Here is an 18,397-nt window from a genome sequence, read left to right as displayed (position 1 = left end):
ATTTAGCCTGCTGCAAACACTAGAAGTGTCAACAAGAAGTCCCTGCCAAAAACTTGTTTTGGAAGGGATATGAGCTGGTGTGAAACTGAATTTTTGTGCCCATCTCTCTGTGTCATGAGTGAGGAGGAGAGTGGTGAGCAGAGGGGTGGTTCTAAATAAAGATTTCAGGTCAAAACAGGAAATGGCTCAGTGAGCAGTCAGGGCAGGAATGAGAAATGCTGGCTTTTGGGCGGCATCCACAACATCCCCTTTGTTCCTTTACACAACTAGGAACTATAGCCCTGTCTATCTAAACTACATCTCCTTCTCTATCTCTCTTACACATTATCTTACACACTACAATGCTGTTTGATCACTTATGCTAAATTAATACACTCTCCCTACAAAACTGCCTGTGCACTGAACACTGCACGAATAGTGTGGGCAGCATGACTCACCATTAAATCATGAGCAACAGTTGGAATCCCAAAATAACCTAATTCAGACTTGCTAATGTCAATTGCTATATTTAGAAAAAAATTGCTTATTTAGAAATAAAATCCTGCTTGTGACTTGGATTTATTATATCACTGGATGTGAATGAACAATTGATTTATTTAAAGCTGAAGTTGCTGTTATGTAAAAGAGAGAGAGAGAGAGAGAGAGAGAGAGAGAGAGAAAAAAGAGAGAGAAACTGACAATCTAAAGCAGATACTGTGTATCTGTGTCATTGAGAGCACTGCAAAATGACACTACCTAGAGCTCGCCATTTCACACATACATGTACATACAGACAAAGAGACTGCTTGATTACAGTGCTCTTAATTACAGGGCTCTTCAGGGTCTTGGTGAAAAAGCCACAGAGAGCAATGGTGCCAGCTTAATTCTCCCTCCCACCATGTCTCCCCTCTGCTTCACACTTCCCCTCTCTGCTACCCTCTCTCTCTGCTCCACTTCACTCCCCCTCATCATCCTGTGGAGGGTACGACACGCCTCAGCCCCCCTCATTATCTAATTTGGCTCATTAGCCATGCAGCCAAACATCAGCAGGGGTGCCTGAGTGCGCTCTCTCATTTTAACATCATAATTAATAACGGTCTATCAATAAACAGCTGTGTGTTCCAGGCAGCGGCTCAGAGAGGTGGTGTAGAGTAGGTGAGGAGTTAAAGCAGGTCTGAAATGTGATTCCAATTCAGTCTTTATTTATTTATTACCTGCCACAGTGTGCATCTAAGAGATTCTACATTCCAGACTGCCAGGGAAGCATGATGTAGGGCAAAACCCAGACAGAACCATCGCCTGGATCATGAAATCTACATGCCCACTCTGTTTCTGCCCAGTCCTACAGAATGGGGTGGATGACAGGGGTTTGGGGCAGGTGCTGTTTGGTGTGGGGCCCAGACCAAAGCCAAATTGGAAACAGAGGAAGAGGGGAATAGTGACTGTCCTCAAACAATCAGTGGTGTGTCCAAGTAAAACTGAGGACAAAAGCACTGAGGATAAAAGTTGACACCCCCAACTGTCTCTATACTCCAGGGTTCTTTGGATACTTTTAGGGTTTTATGGCAACATTTTATGTAAGGGTTGTATGGTTCGTTAAAAGAGGGAGAGACAAACAGGATCTATTTTTTTACCTAAGTAATGTTATACAAGTTTGTTTTTCCATATCTTATTTGTTCCTTGGTGGTAATTGATTGCGCACCAAATTACATTTATGTAGTGTCTGATACTTGCATTATAGTTTAAATATCAGGTATTAGTTAAATTATGTAATATGCTACAGGAATTAGTTTGTACTCCAGGGATCCCCTTAAAGTTTTTATTAAAAACAAAAAGCCCTACAACTGTAGGTTTGCCTTTCAGAAATAATTATAAGTAGGAAACATTCAGGAATATAGGAATTCTTAACTTCCAAATGCCCCCTATATATAAAAGCCATACAAATAATTTTGTTTTCTAGAAATAAATGTCTAAAATTAACAAACGAAGAAGACTATTTCCAATCTTGAAATGACTAAAATTGTCTAGAAATATGTTAAATAATCTTACATTTTAATCTTATAAAAAAACATACCAGATATAGTCAAGGTATTTCACTTGCTAAGATGTCATTTTTTACAGCTGGGGTGGCAAGGTTTATTTTTGGATGGCAGCTGCCACCCTGTGCCCTTTATGTGGCCACACCCCTGTATACAATCAAAGGAAAAAATCCCAGGTAGCAGAATATTCAGAAAAATGATATTTTGTAGAATATTGTGTTAATGTAAAATGTCAGAATGTGATAATACATTGGATAATCAATTGAGCTCACTAGTAGGGCAGAGTGTTTAAGCTCAAAAACCATGTTATCTAAATATGGGGAAGCCTAACACTGTGTCTCAACCGACAGTTTATTGTGTTGTCATGGAGAGCATACAGAACAATATTGATATGACACCAGATTTTAATACCCTTCTCCACGCAGACCCACATACACACTGAAACACATGAACACGTGCATAGACACAAATACATACACTCCCGCCACTGCTGGAAGGAAACCAAGATAGTAATGACTGTGGTTTTAGAAGTGGGCTCCATATGTGACAGGCCTCCATTCATCACCCTGTTTTTCCTTTTCATTTCACCTCTTCTGGATGCAGCAGGAGAGCCATTTTAAAAAGCCACATTTATTGAAAACAAACTTTTCAAGAAGGCAAACAAAAATGCAACAAAAGCGGTAAGATCTAACATTAAAGATGTAGATAAAAGGTTTTGGCTTGGCCTAGCTCCAGTGAAGTCCTGTAAAAAAAAAAGGAGGAGTGTGTTAAGAGTCGAATCAGCAACTATGAATGTTCCTCATGCAGAAAGAGAAAAGTTTAAAGGGACGCTGTACAGTACAACAGAAATTGCATATTATACATGTGTGTGTGTGTTTGTGTTTGTGTGTGTGTGTGTTTACGCAGATCTGCATGTCATTTTATCAAGTCAGGGAGGCTGACATGTTAAAAAGTTTTTTTTAAATGTGAAAAGTATGAGCTCTACAATTCTTTTTCCTTTGTTTAACATATTATTAAAAATGGATAAGGAAAGAATTGAATATTTCCACTCAAATATATTGCCTTCACATCTGTTACTCGCCACTGTGAGTAACAGTGGCATCAAGCAATATTTAAAAAGTACTGACAATACCTGCTATATCTCAAAAAAGTGCCTTAGAAGGTAATCACAATATCACAATATTAGTATACTCTGTGTGTGTGTATGTGTGTGTGTGTGTGTGCAGTATGCAGACAACCACAATAAACAGTGGTATCATACCAGCATAGATTACAGTAACGACTATTATGTTATTATTCTGTAGGTGTGCTGTAAGTAGAGGCATCTAAACACTATCTCTACATGTGAACAAACACAACCCACTGCCACACAACCTACTGTAACCCTTGTTAGACAAAACCAGCCTGGTGAGTATGATACATTCCAAAAGGCCTATTCATAGAAAAATCGCACAGTACTAAGCCTACACTTGGAAAGCACAGCAACTAGTTATGCAGTTTTTGCTGATGGCAAATGCTCCTCTATCGAGACATGCTTTTCTCTTGAGCTGACTAATTCAATAAACATTCCATAGCTTGGACATTGCCCTGTCTTCAGTGCTGGAGACTGTTTTTTTCCCTGAGCTCCACTGAGCTAAGCTCATTTTTCCTGAGCCTACATTAACTAGTTGTTTGACAGGAAACAGTTGACAACAGACAGTCACACAGATAAAAGACTTAGTAATATTAGTCATTTCTTGATGTGCACAGTGGTGCTTAACTCAGTCAGGAGTTGTTAGAGGTAGTAAGACTTTTTTTTTGCTCATCTGCTCTTAACCACCCAAATTCAGAGTATCAGATATGACAGATAGTTGAAAGGGAAAACAGCAGGATATGCATGAAGCAAGATCAAATAACATAGTGAAAAATAACTTGAGTAAAAAGCAATCATTTTGGTATTTAGTGCTTCTGCAAACCATCAACTCCTTGTTAAAATGTCAGTTGTGATTCCAAACTGTGGCCTCCACAAGAATGTCTCTAAAACTTTTTTTTTTGTATCTTACTTTTTTTTTACTTTCTATTTTTATTTTGGTATGTTGTGCCTCTCAGCTGTATTTTAACTGTTGGTTACTTAATGGATGCTTTTTTCCCCCCTCTTGTTAAAGTGGTGTGTAAAGCAAAATAAAGCATTGAGGCCATTCAGAAAATCAATCACTGGACAGACAATATCCATATTATGATGCAGGTATAAGAAAATGAAAATGCTTTTAATTGAAAAGGTGAAATCTCATAGGGACATCTAGCTTGAAATAAAAAGGAATTTTAATCATTTTGTGATCAACATGCATTCTGAAAATCACTGTACTAATATGCATAAGTAGGTTGTATGTAGGGTTGAAGGAACCATATAAATCAAGTCAAGTCAAGTCAAGAAGCTTTTATTGTCATTTCAACCACATATAGCGGATGCAGTACATAGTGAAATGAGACAACATTTCTCCAGGTGCTACATAAAGCAACATAACAACATATAGCTACAGAACAGAAACAACTACACAAAGCTACAAAGCTAAAGTAGTTGTCCTAGCTACAGATCATGCAACATCGAGTGGGACAATGCAAGTTTCTTCAGATTCTCAGACAAAAAACATCATATTGCCCCTTTTTCTGTTGTATCCTGACTCAATTGTAAGCAGGTTTATTTAAAAAGCATCACAGTTGTTTACCCTCAGCCAGTCAAAATTACAGTCAATTTTTCAGTGTAATGTTGGTTATTAAAAAAAAAGTTTCTCATAAAAGAATAATAATACTGACAAATGTTAGCTAGTATAGTGTGTGCGTGTGTAAATGGATCCCTATTATGGACTGATGTCCCATGCAAGGCATATTCCCTTTTCCTAAAAGCTGATGCCAATCCAGCATCTCAAAATCAAATAATGATTCTCAGTACTGGAATGATACATCCATCAAAAATCAAGATAAAGGAGACTCCTACGGTGTGATTATACATGCAGTCTGATGCTTCAGTAACCAGCAGCTGCTATAACACACAACTCAAAACTGTAGAAGGTTCCAATTCTTTCACACCCTGGAATCTCCACACTCCACTGTACATAAACTTGCAAGTATGTTATCAATAAGTAAGCGATCTTGATGTCCTCTACTGATGTACTTTTGCACAAACATACAATGCATGGAATGGAATGATGGGATGAGCAAGCTGTGAATCATCATTGCACCTTTAGTTATTACAGAGATACTAACAGCAGGAAAATAAATTAGGTGAGATGTTTAAACCTCATCATGCCGTCCAAAAGCAGCAATGCGGTGCAAAATAGAAGGCCTAGGATACCTCTGTCAGCACCATCTCTGCAGGTATTGCTGTAAAATTTTAATGCATGCTTATTCCACACTTAAATTATAAATACTACTATTTTCTTTCACGACATTACAAGCACAATCTAGTCAAAATATCAGTACAGCTTCAGGATGCACCTAAAAATGGAAGCTAACTGTAGTTATGGCATGCATATCACTGCTACGTACACACTTTATTTACAATTATCCTATTATCCGTAGGAGCAATCATTATCATTTAGAAGCAATTTAAAAGCTAAAACTTAATTTTGGTACCCCTGAACTCAACAAAGTGTACACTTCTTGTTTGCCACTAAATCTGTGCGCTAAGCTGTTTAGCTAAGAAAGTACATTGAAGAACTGTAAAACATATTTACAGTAAACCATTATAGTATCTTTCATAGTATAAAATAACATATAATGCACTATGTTTGCTCATTTGGCTGCTGTTTAATACAAACAAACAAAAATCATACAATTGATGCAGAATAGGCCTGTTGTATCCGGAATCAACTGTAAGTAGCTTTATTTAAAAAGCATCAGTCAAATGAATGCACTAGATTATGTGCAAAAATAATGGATTTGATATTTGATACTCTGTAAGATATTGCAGTATTTTCTGTAAATATGCATTACAGCTTTATTTAAATGTATTACAGTTGTTTACCCTCAGCTAGTCAAATTTACAGTCAGTGTGTACAGTGTAATGGTTTTTGTGATTAATAATAATAATAATAATAATAATGTATATTTTAGAGCATTGACATAACTATCTAATTAGCTAGGATAGAGGAGGCAGAAAGACACTTAGGGCCTTTTTAAAATCGCACATTCACATATAAATCATTGATCATAGAGGATTTATACTGAATATAAAGCAGTTGAGATGTTACTAAAATATTTTAATAGCTTATTGGGCATTTAAAAACATTATCTGACACAGTTAAAATGTTCCAGTAAAACTGCATGTTTTGTGTAAAAAGAGAACACCCAAACAAAATGGTCATACACTATTGATGCTGTAGATTGAGATTACACTGGAAAAGTTTTATACTGACAATACTGCACATTCCTGAACCCAAGCCAGTGTATAAGCATGGCCCTAGCTGCTTTTCTTTTTCTTTCTTTCTTTTTTTTTAAATGAAAAGTAAAACAACCATGCTATGAGACACATCATTACCATCTAAACCTGACATTATAGCATGATATCAATCGAAGGATATACTGTCCCTCCCTAATTGCACCTGTTCTCTCCTATTCAGGCACTGAGCCAGCTATTTGCCTCACCTCCTTCTCTTCCTCTGCTGGAAGTCTGTATCATATTCAGTAATACAGTTTACAAAGACAGTATGCAAATATTTATTTTTATTTTTTCATCCTAAGACAATGTGCTTTCTGCTTAACTGGCTTAAGCCTCTCCGTGCTGCACACCAGACATAAAAAATCTATTCTCCTCTGATCTCTGTCCACTGGCTGGCCACTGTTTCCCTCTCTTTCTGCTTCACTTTCCTCCTTCCCAGTATGCCATCAGAAAGCCTTCCACCCCCTCCACATCTCTCTCTCTCTCTCTCTTTCGCTCTCTCTCTCACTCTCTCTCTCCCTCTCTCGCTCACTCTTTCGAAGTGCTCGATCTACGTGTTGCCTTCAGGGCTTCTCCGGCAAAGGGAAAGAAAAGGCTTCAGCCCTCACAGCTGTTCCCAATGCTTTAGTCCCTATTGCTCAGCAACCGAGAACAAAACAAAAGCACATCCCCTCCTCTGTCCCCTCCCTCCTGCACTCTATGAACCATTCCCCCTGCCCCAGCACCCACATACACACAAGTACACACCCCAACCCTGTCCCCTAACCCTTTAAACCCCTGCCACCCCCACCACCCTCATACTCAAACGCCAAGTCCTTTGTCCACATTCACTTGGCAAAATATATATTGTGCAGTAACAGTGATTTGAAGTCTCGACTGCTGCTTGCTACTATAAATAAACTGCAACAACAATACAGATAATCACACTGTATATAGTGTAAAGTATCACACTATCTGTCTGAATTGAGTGTTTTAGAAGTGTCTTTATTCCCTGTGACCCTGACGGTACAGACAGAGCATTCAGTTTGGTCAGCTTGTCTAAGAATGAATACATGGAGACGTCTGTATCTGAGAGAAACGGAACTGTTGCCTGGTTATGCTAAAACTACAGGTACAGCAATATTATTTATCAAATTATTCACAAAGGCTCTGTACAAATCATTTTATAGTCATAGATTTTTATATGCATAACTGGGTTGAAATAAACAAATAATGTTTGGTGTGTTCAGTCAGGCAAAAAGACAGCTAATGATAGAGGGAGACAGTCAGACACAGAGCCTGTAAGCCAGCCTGACAGAGGGAGGGAGGGAGAGAGAGAGAGAGAGAGAGAGAGAGAGTCATTGAATATGTGTCAGAGAGAGATAGAAGAGGTAGAAGAGGGTGAATCAGACAGGGAGAGAGGCAAAATAAGAGAAAAAGAATAGAGAAGACTCAGACCTCAGACAAAGAGAGAGAGAGAGAGAGAGAGAGAGAGAGAGAATCAGTCAATATGTGTATTCAAGATAGATGGGGTTAAGCCAGACAGGGAGAGAAACAAAATAAGATAGAGAGAGAGAGAGAGAGAGAGAGAGAGAGAGAGAGAGAGAGAGAGAGAATCAGAGTGAATGTATGAGAGAGTGAGTGAGGAGCAGCTGGCCATCAGTAAGCTCTGTTCTCATAGCATCTGTGGCTGTGACTCCCAGCAGCTCTCTTTTCTGTCTCATGCACTTTGATTTCCTAGCTGTTTAGCAGAATTAGATAGAAAGACAATATCTCCATCACATAACTGCTCTGAGCTCATGTTCATTACAGCCGGCAGACAATAGGGAAGCACGAAGCCTTTCACCTGATCTGATACATCTTGCCTCTGCCAGCCACAATCTTGGCAGTATCCTTACTAGCACTGGTGACAAGCTGGAGGCGTGGAGCTCATCTGGCACATGGTGCCTCCTGCTCACTCTTATTTTCATCCAGCCATTCTGTCCCTCACTCATTATAGTGTTGGGCAGGTTGGATTAGAAATCAAGCATCTGTTTGGCAAATCAGAGGTGTGTGAATGCCACACCTCTCACTGAGACAGCTGGAGTGCTTTATGCCACGTTATGTCACATTGGGTCTCACATGAACTAATAATAGCACACACTTCCATAGAGGGAGCCATTGCTGAGCCAAACTGATGTGCCTATTCATGTGCTAGTGTTAACACGACATATTGAAGTGCTATAAAATCAACAAAGTACACCAATTGCAAATTACACCAAGCATTTTGATGGTGTTTGAAAGATCAGGTCAAGAATCATAAAAGTACATGGCAAAATAACCATACTTTTCAACTGTCAAGACAAAGAGACTTCTTTTGGCTTTTTCTGGAAAAACACAGTGATTAGCCATGCTCACACAGACAGGAGTCTCGGAGTCGGCACAGTGCGGTGTGATAATGGGGAGTTTTATAATAAGGGTGGAGCGGACTCGACTCCACTCCATCCACATAATGAGGGGCTTGGAGAAGTCCAGCCATGAGAGAATGTGCCCTTTATTCCTGCTTCTTGTCGCCTGACTGCAGCCTCTGTTCACCAGGCCTGGCACACATTTATGATACAAGGCACCAAACCAGCACAGGCTATGTGTCTCTTACTACAATGCTGGGCTCAGCTGCTAAAAGCAGGGAATGCTGGGAAATGGAGATGCAGCTGCCAATCAGTTGCTATTTGTCATTACAGTGATACACCAAAGTGATCTTCTATTTCTGTGAGGTACCTGATTATTAAAAGAACTATAACTGTTTATTCAGCTCATTTAAGTTGTGAATAATCATTTTACTGTAATACTTTTACGCTAATAATATACAAATTAATATATTTGTAAAGTTATGTATTTTACTCTATTATATATATATATATATATATATATATATATATATATATATATATATATATATATATATATATATGACATATATGACATTTAATTTTTTTTGCATGTTTTAAATATTTACTTTCCTTTTGCATCTACATAGTAACTGATCACATTTTCCTACAGCTGATTCTACTAGTATTAATAATGAGCATGACATACTAAATTGCCTGTTGAACCTGAAAACGTCTGCTCAGCTATTTCCCGATGGGCAGTGGTTGGGTAGTAAAGAGCAGATGGGCTCTTTTTTATACAAATTGAATACATATTTTGTATTTTATTAAGAACGTAGTTTGTTTTTACTTTTCATTTCCTACATTGACTTGCTAAGTTGAACTGCGAAAGAGAGAGAGAGAGAGAGAGAGAGCAAGAGAGAGAGAGAGAGAGAGAGAGAGACAGCCCTGTGACCTAGGCTGAAGTCTGGCATGTGAGGTCAGGCTGCTGGTTCCTGCTTACCTGAGACACACACACCCATTGCTTCTGTTTATCCATTATTCAGCATGAACAATTCACAGCACAATAACACAGGAGAAGAGTCATCTCAACTCTCTGCTGAAAATAACAAATCACAATCAAGGAAATAAATAGTTACGTAGTTTTTTTTTCAATCTGTCTATTATTGACTAATGCGACTTAAGCCTTACTGCAAGTGTTAGCCAAAATTAATCATATAAAAATCAAACTGGGAAACTGCTGTCTGCACTAGTCATGTAATATCAAGTGCACATTAACAGCAGAAAGTGTCTGGGTGCTTAGTCATCAGAATTCCCCTGCTGTCTAGTTTTACATATTGGAACACAATAAAGCAAGACTGAGGCAGAAAACAGAGCCACGCAGGCATGAAGAGTACAATCTTACCAACCAGTAGATTATTTATTTAAGTGTATTTAAGTGTTCAACACTGAATACACAACATTGGGCTGTGATTTATATAGATAATATTATTAAATATTAATAAACAATATAGCTATTCTTCCTACAGATACAGATTAGATTTTATCTACTCTCTAATTTAAAAATTAAATATTATATGATAGTGATAGAATAAACTGACTACATTTATATTGGGTTAAGTTGGTGTTAAGTCAATATCATATCAATACTGTGATAAATTATTCCATAATACACTTGGAGTATAAAAGTATTATCATTATTTTAGATCAACTGCATTGTTATTCACAGCAACAAATAGTAAGGCTGAATGTGTCTGATTTTTTTCCCAATACTTAAACCACTTTAAATCCACTTGGAGAGTCCAGATTTACATTCCATACTCTGATAACTACATACCTTTACTATCAGTTTCATAGTTACTGAAAATTCTGTTGTATATATGCTGTAACATGCTTTCATATGAGTAGGCATAGTAACAATTTAACACCAAACAGCAAACAAGAAACACTACATATTTGATTACTTGATTACTAAGTCCCAACCACATAAAAAACACATATAAACACACACCTACACACCCTTTCATACACACACCCCAGGTCTTAGGCTCCTGCCAGACTGAAAACTTGGTATGGAGTCTCCTTCCAAAAAAGAAAAAAAAAAGTCTAAACTTTACCATATCAACAGCTATATGTTTTTAACTGGCTAAATAACATTAATTTATTATTTATTCTACTGAGATTAGGTGAGCATCTACCATTAAAGTACCATGTTTAAATTGTTAGTATAGACATTACAATGCATCGGAATGATCACATTAACATAAATCTGTGATTTGCCTTGCAGCCAAGACTATTATCAAAATGTAGGAATTACAGAAAATTAATCAACATTTTGAACATTCAGAATTGACCAGTAATATAATTAATATACTGAAGACTTTACACTGCAATGCTCTCATTACAATATCTAAATACCCATTCCATTACACACAATAATTTTACAGCACAAGCATGGCACAAACATTATTTTTTTGGGGTCAAGATCAACAGGTGACCCACAGGCATTTATAAAGACAGTGATGAGAAGATCTTCGAACATCTACATGTTTGTTTGTACATATTGTGTTAAACGTTAAGTAAAGAGTGTGAGAAATTAAATGTAATATTTTGTCCAAGCTTAGCATGCTTTGTTCTACCTCTGAGCATTGCTTGTCTTATTGTGGCGCGCCCCATCATCCTCCTCTGTTAAAGGTAGGCTGATAAAATATTAATGCTGCAGAATGAAGGCCTCTTGCCTGTGTGTGTGTGTGTGTCTGCGCGTCTGTGGGTGTTTGTGTAGCTGCTGCTTCAGAGACATTTGATATATGCACCTCTGGAGTTTCCACCACTGCTGCTTCTAGAGTGGCACTTTTCTTAAACACCGATCAGTAAACAGGCACTCCTGAAAAATTATTGTACACTCTAAGAAACAAACTGTACGTTTTCCTCTCACTGACGTGGAACACTCAAGGATACATACTCTGTATCTTACAAATTTGATTTTACCATCAACTGTGTATAAGGTGTATACATTTTCAATATTATTTAAGGTAATTATAATAACTGTAATCAGAATAAAGCTTTAAAAATGAACCAACATGCAGACACTTTTTAATATATACACATTACACAGACACTACATTTTCTCTCTAACACACACACACACACACACACACAGTCACCCTGCAATTTATTAGAAATGCCTGTACACCTGTACATTTGTGCAGTTATCTAATCAGCCAATCAAGTGGCAACAGCACAAGGCAAGGAGTTTGCACAAAATGTCATGAAAAACAGAAAACAGTAAATGAGTGACAGATCTGTGGTTAGAAAGGTCTTGTTGCACAGCCTGTGAGTACCACTAAGCTAATGAGGTGACTACAATCAGTCTGAGCTCTAAACTCAGTCGTCCCGAGCGGCACTCTAATCTGGATTATCAGCAAACTTAGATGTGCTCCTCTAATCCAGCACAGACAAAACCAGACCTCAACTATTTGCAAGAAAAGCAAGAGGTGCAGAGGTTAGGAGGTCCAAAAATTGCAGTTTATGTCTCAAAGACATCATCCAAAGGCCAACTTACACCAGCCTGCGCAGCAAGCATAAACTGTTATTAATATCATAATCATAATTAACTATTAAATACTTGTGATGTGGGTGAGTCCAGCTGCCAAGCGTCTAAAAGTCACCACTGAGCAGTTGCATTATGAGTAAGAATTATGCTTGCATAATGCTAAAAGTCATTTGAAACTATTATCATAGGGTGGAAATACCAAACATTAAGTGGTAACCATGAGTGACACTTGAATTTAACATGTGAAAATATTATAAATAAAAGAGATAAAAGAAACATTTGAGGAGTGAACAACTATGGGTAGACAAGGCATGAAATGCATTTTGTGTTTCTACTCTTCCCATTTCTCAAGGATGTCAGTTCCAATATTCTTCTTTGCTTTGCCCCTGCCTGGTGTTTTAAGTAAAAGTTAAAGTACGATATTTGGAAATTATTTATGTGTTATGTGTAATATATATTTATGTGTTACTATAACTGAAATTTAACACAACTAGACTGGTCGGTTGATGAATAAACACCTACAGTGTAGGTGTCCAAGTGAGACACAATGGATACTGTACACTGTCTGGAGTTTATTCTTACCGTGTGTGTGTATGTGTGTGTGTGTGTGTTTGGGTTGGGTTTTTATGTGCTTCTAAAACAACTAATCAAACAAACAAACAAACAAAAACAAAACAGAGCAGTCGGTAAATACTAAGTGACACAAGCCTACGGTAAGAAATTTCTGGTCCTAGGACAAAACCTTTTATTTTACCAATGTATCCAATGTATTTTGGATTAAATGGACCTTAAACATCTGATCTTTCATCCAGAGTGACTTTTAATTATTTTTATTCAAAGGATACAAATACAATGTTGAGAGTTAAGCACTCAAGCACCCACTGTCAACATTAGGCTAGGGTAGGATTTAAACTCACAACTAAATCACAGATATACTCATGAGAGCATGTACAAAATCTTTCATATATAGTTACATTTAGGTTTACACTAAAGTGAAAGCTAGACCAAGAGAGCAAAAAATAAATCAACTTACTAATTCCTTCTCATGGATCTAGATGATATTTCTGGTACAGTAATGTAAGTGTGTTAAAATAACTTGTACATATTTAGAGCCTAATTTCATTTTGAACACCTCTTTGAACAATAAAATGTGATTTGTGTTTACTGACTGGCCAACACTTACTCTTAGTCTTCCATTATAAGTAAGGTTTATGCAAATGTGTTTCTGTTCTGTTTTTTCTCAGTAAAAAGAAAAGTCATAATTTTTTGTCTGTCATGGATAATCTAGAATCTGCGTCCTGACAGAATACTTTGCCAACTCATGGACCACAGCCATATGCTCACAAGCACAATGTGGCTAACTACGACTGCTTCCTTTAACTGTTCAAATGTGTGTTTGACAATTCTCCTGAGGGTAAAGAATAAAGAAACAATTTCTCGCCCTGAAGCAAGGGAACCAAAATGCTGCAGAGGTTGCACTTGACTTCCGTATGTTGGCAGCAGGCAGTGGCTGGAATAAGTCTGCACTAAAAGCAGTCTAACATCAGGAGCACAACACTAACTTTCTCTCAGTCACGTGACAAAGTGTCTGTCACATTCACAGGGCAAAGCCTCCTAACGAACATTGTGAACGAGCCCCCTCTACACCTCACTCCAACTCAGTGAGTCCCTCCTCAAATTTTGTAATCACCCATTCAGATTACGCACTCAGGGGATGCATCCGTTGTTAAAGTGCTAATCAACTCTGGGGCCACTGGTAATTTCATCAACCGCACCCTGGCAGAAAGGACTCAGTAACCCCTACAAACTCTGCAACATCCCATTAAGGTCCACTGGACAGATGACCTATTCGTAGTGTGATGGCCATTGTCTCAGCACTTCAACAGCCATTTCATCATCCTCCATAGAATCTCAAGTCCTTGTGTAACTTCCCCTGAATATCATGAATGTTGTGAGGTTTTCAGCAAAGCCAATGCCAATATATTGTCCACCATATTGTTTATATGACTATGCCGTTGAATGCTTCATGGGTGCCACACCCCCACACAACCAGATTTACCTCCTTATTCCATGTTCTGACAAACAAATCCAAGCGATGGAAGAGGGCATTGAAAAAGCTCCCAAACAGGGATACACATGTCCCTCATTGTCCCTGGTTTATGTGGGCTTTTTATTTGTGGAAAAGAAAGCCTATGCACATGCAATGACTTTTACAGGTATCTTAGCATCTGAGAGGAGATTATGAGTGACTGTGGGGGTCCACTGCAGGTCTGTAGTCTGGTGAGGCATCATGGAATAACTGGTGGCTTTGGTAAAATTTACTACAAAATTCACACTTAAGGCTGAAGTAGAACCAAAACAATCTTTGATTCACAATCCAAAGAGGGCAAGCTTCAGTACCTTTTAGACTGGCAAGGCTACTGACCTGAGGAAAGAGATTGTGGGCTCCAGTTTAAGACAAGAGTTACATCCCCCCAAAATATAGTTCTACACCCAAGGGGAGATTGGCATGGGGAGAGCAGTTGTACAGTGTATAAATAAAATGGACACTTCCTTGCTTGGATACATGGTCATGGTCTGTAAAAACATAAAGAATGCTCATATATATTGCCCTACACAAATAAATGTTTTCTCTGGTCTAACACACTTGACTCAACTAATCAGTTATATAGCGGTCTTTCCTGTGTTAAAGTGGGTGTGTTACAGCACGGAAAACACTGAAATGTACAGGACAGGAGGAACTCCAAGTCCAGATTTGATTGCCTGTGCTATAGATAAGGTTGAAAAACTTGGTATTATTTTTAATTTAGCACTGGGGCTTTTACTGTCAGTCATAAGAGGTCACTGCAGCAGCTCTTATCTGTCACGTTACGTAACTGTACTGTGACCACGCGCGTCCTGCTGTACTGAACGTAGCGGTCCGAGCTCGCGGACGAGTCACGTGGTCCACAGTCATTTCACACATCAGCGGTCACTAGTGTTTCAGCTGCAGCTCGAAAGGGGTTAAAAGACCCCCACCACACACACACATCAAACACACACACACTGAGACGCGTCATGCCCTCTGTACCACTTTAAGGGTGTTACGGTGACTTCATGCAAGCCACTTGCTGACATTAGTTGCTGTAGTAGTAGTGTTGCTGTGTCACTTACCTCGTTTTTAAATGATCTGTCCGGTCCGCTTTAGCAACTCATGTAGCGACTGCTCAGAAGTAAACTATTGCAGCGTATAGTGATCGCGAGCGGCTGCTTAATTTTACATGACACTTTCTGAATGTATTCCGTCATATCATTTTAGCGTCAGAAGTCTCGCCTGTCCACTCGGATAAAGCAGGTTAAATATGTTGTAACCGCATGTCTCGGCTGGAATTGCAGAACATGACTGACAAATCGAGCAATGACTCGAGGGCTGAATCACGTCTCCTGTCCCCGCCCACTGTGTGTAAATCCGCCAACAGGACTGCATGGAGAGGCGGCGCGGAGCCAGCCGCGTGTGTTAAAGAGGCTGCTGCAAAGCATATCTAACATCCACAGCTCAACTTCCAACGAAATACAACCTTTAAATAAACGTTATGTTATAGCATTGCAATGGTAGCTGTATCTGCTGTTTCGAAGTGCAGTACATGATCATCCATTCAACCCCCTCATCACTCATCATATATATATATATATATATATATATATATATATATATATATATATATATATATATGGCATAACATTATGACCACCTGCATTTTGGTCCCAAAATGCATCATGACCCGTCATGCACTGTGTATTCTTACACCTTTCTATCAGCAATTTGTGCAACAGTATCACACTGGATCACACTGGTCAGCCTTCACTCCAAATGTGCATCAGTAAGCCTTGGCCGTGCATGACCCTGTTGTTGGTTCACCACTTTTGATAGATACTGACCACTGCAGACCAGGAACACCCCACAAGAGCTGCAGTTTTGGAGATGCTCTGATCCAGTCGTGTAGCCATCACAATTTGGCCCTTGTCAAACTCGCTCAATTCCTTACGCTTGCCCATTTTTCCCGGTTCTAACACATCAACTCTGAGGACAAAATGTTCCCTTGCTGCCTAATGTATCCCACCCACTAACAGGTGCTATGATAAAGGAGATAATGAGTGTTATTCACTTCACCTGTCAGTGCTGTCAGAATGTTATGCCTGCTATATATGTATGTATATATATATATATATATATATAGCCCCCCTATGGTATGTATGCAAAAAACACATTGAGTATGCTGCTCAGTAAAGGCATGCTCTGACAGAAGGCTTACCAACTGCTTAGCTCAGTTGTTTTGTTGCTAAGTTCAATGTAGTCTGGGTAACAGGAAATGGAGTGCTCAGTATGTCGTCCAGTGCTAAAAATCGACATATTCATCTTCTTATCTATATACTTGTTGAAGATGGTGTATCATATTTTTTACAGGCATATACAGAGGTTCCTTCCACCTATGCAGTCCACGGTCAATATTCGACACATTTTGAAGGAAAATGTTTCCATCTAGTACAGTACAACAATGCTCAGTTTGTCCCTCTGGGGGAACCATTAAAGTCTCTCTGCAAAACTTGCACAACTGTGGGTTTCCCTTTCAGACAGGGTTCTAAGATTCTCCTAAAATTTTAGCAGACTTTAACTATATGGAGAACTCATGAGGAACCTATTATCCTAAGAGTTAAACTGAATATGAAATTGGTGGTTTTGTGAAAACAGTTATTAATCTTGGGCCTTGTCCTTTCTGAGTAGTTATTATATGCTTACCAGTCTCTCTCTCTCTCTCTCTCTCTCTCTCTCTGATGACAACACATAAAATGCAATAAACATACAAAACCTGTCCAGCATACAAACCCCACAGAACACATTCATATATTCAATCATATATTTAACATACAGAAGATATAACCTATAGATATCCATACAATCCATTAAGTGACTCCTACAGCTGATATGACAATGCTAAATTTGTGTGCAAAATGAGGCAGGATTATGGCCTACAAGAAAAAAGTAAACTATATGACCATAGGTCATACACCAATACATGGGCCTCCCCCAAACTATATTCACAAAGTTGGAAGCACACAATAATAAAGCACTGAGCCCTTACCTCCACCCCACCGAACATCTTCAGGATGAACTGGAACATTAACTGTGGCCCAGTCCTCCACACGCAACATCAGCGCCTGACCTAATTAATGCTCTTGTGGTTGAATGGCCAAAACCTCACATCCACAATCAAAATCTAGAGGAAAGCTTTCCCAGAAGGAGATTTTTATAACAGCAAAGGAGGATTGAAATATGCAATTAGATTTTCAAAAAGTACATATGGGTGTGATGGTCAGGTGTCTACAAACTTTTGGCCATAAAGTATATATAAAAATATGCAGTGGTAACATTTACAGTGTGCCCACCAATGTCATCTCAGCAGTGAATTACCAGGAATTACCAAGATTAGTAATATTTGGCAAAATATTCATACCTCACAAGAGTTTAGCAGTTTGCTGCTGCTAGACGATTCCAGACAGTGCACACGTCCTTTCAGTGAGAGTAAACGGTAGAAAGGACAGAAAATCAGGCCTTATTGTGCCCTCTAGTTGAAAGGTACTGTTAGTGCACATGTTGCGCCATTTTCAGACATTTCATCCAACCATACACACAGCGTATAGCAAAATATTCTCTCTCTCTTTCTCTATCAATCTATCTATCTGTCTGTCTGCCTCTCTCTCTCTCACACACACACACACACACACACACACTCACCATCTCACTCAATTTTTATGCCTGATTTATGCTGGTCAGGACCACGCTGTGTCTGGGTTTTCTGGGTTTCTGGGTTTCCTGGGAAGTTGGTTGCAGTGCAGGAAGGACCCCCTACGCACCCTGCACACACATATTCACACCCTGATTCTACTGCTATGTTTTTGGTAGGTGGTAGGAAACCAGAAAACCCAGAGGAAACCCACAATGACACAGAGAGAGCATGTACAGAATCTCTGAGTATTATAAGCTTATACATAAACTGGGGAACCTGCAGTTGTAAGAAGGTAATGC

General features: G+C 38.8%; 1 protein-coding gene across 3 annotated transcripts in view; it reads right to left on the bottom strand.

The window, feature by feature from the left end:
- Nucleotides 1-15,884, bottom strand: part of sertad2b (SERTA domain containing 2b) — a 30,950-nt gene extending 15,066 nt beyond the window's left edge. For 2 of the 3 annotated variants that reach the window (XM_058385655.1, XM_058385651.1), the window contains exon 1: nucleotides 15,487-15,751. The gene's annotated coding sequence lies outside the window, so the exon portion shown is untranslated. Of the gene's footprint in view, nucleotides 1-1,808; nucleotides 2,761-15,486 lie in introns of those variants that run through there. The other variant, XR_009204307.1, reaches the window with a different exon arrangement.
- Nucleotides 15,885-18,397: the final 2,513 nt, after the last annotated feature.

Source organism: Hemibagrus wyckioides, linkage group LG03 (assembly GCF_019097595.1).
Source record: "Hemibagrus wyckioides isolate EC202008001 linkage group LG03, SWU_Hwy_1.0, whole genome shotgun sequence".
Classification (NCBI taxonomy): domain Eukaryota; kingdom Metazoa; phylum Chordata; class Actinopteri; order Siluriformes; family Bagridae; genus Hemibagrus; species Hemibagrus wyckioides.
Note: the sequence above shows the minus strand (reverse complement) of the source record. Positions and strands in the feature narration are given on the sequence as shown.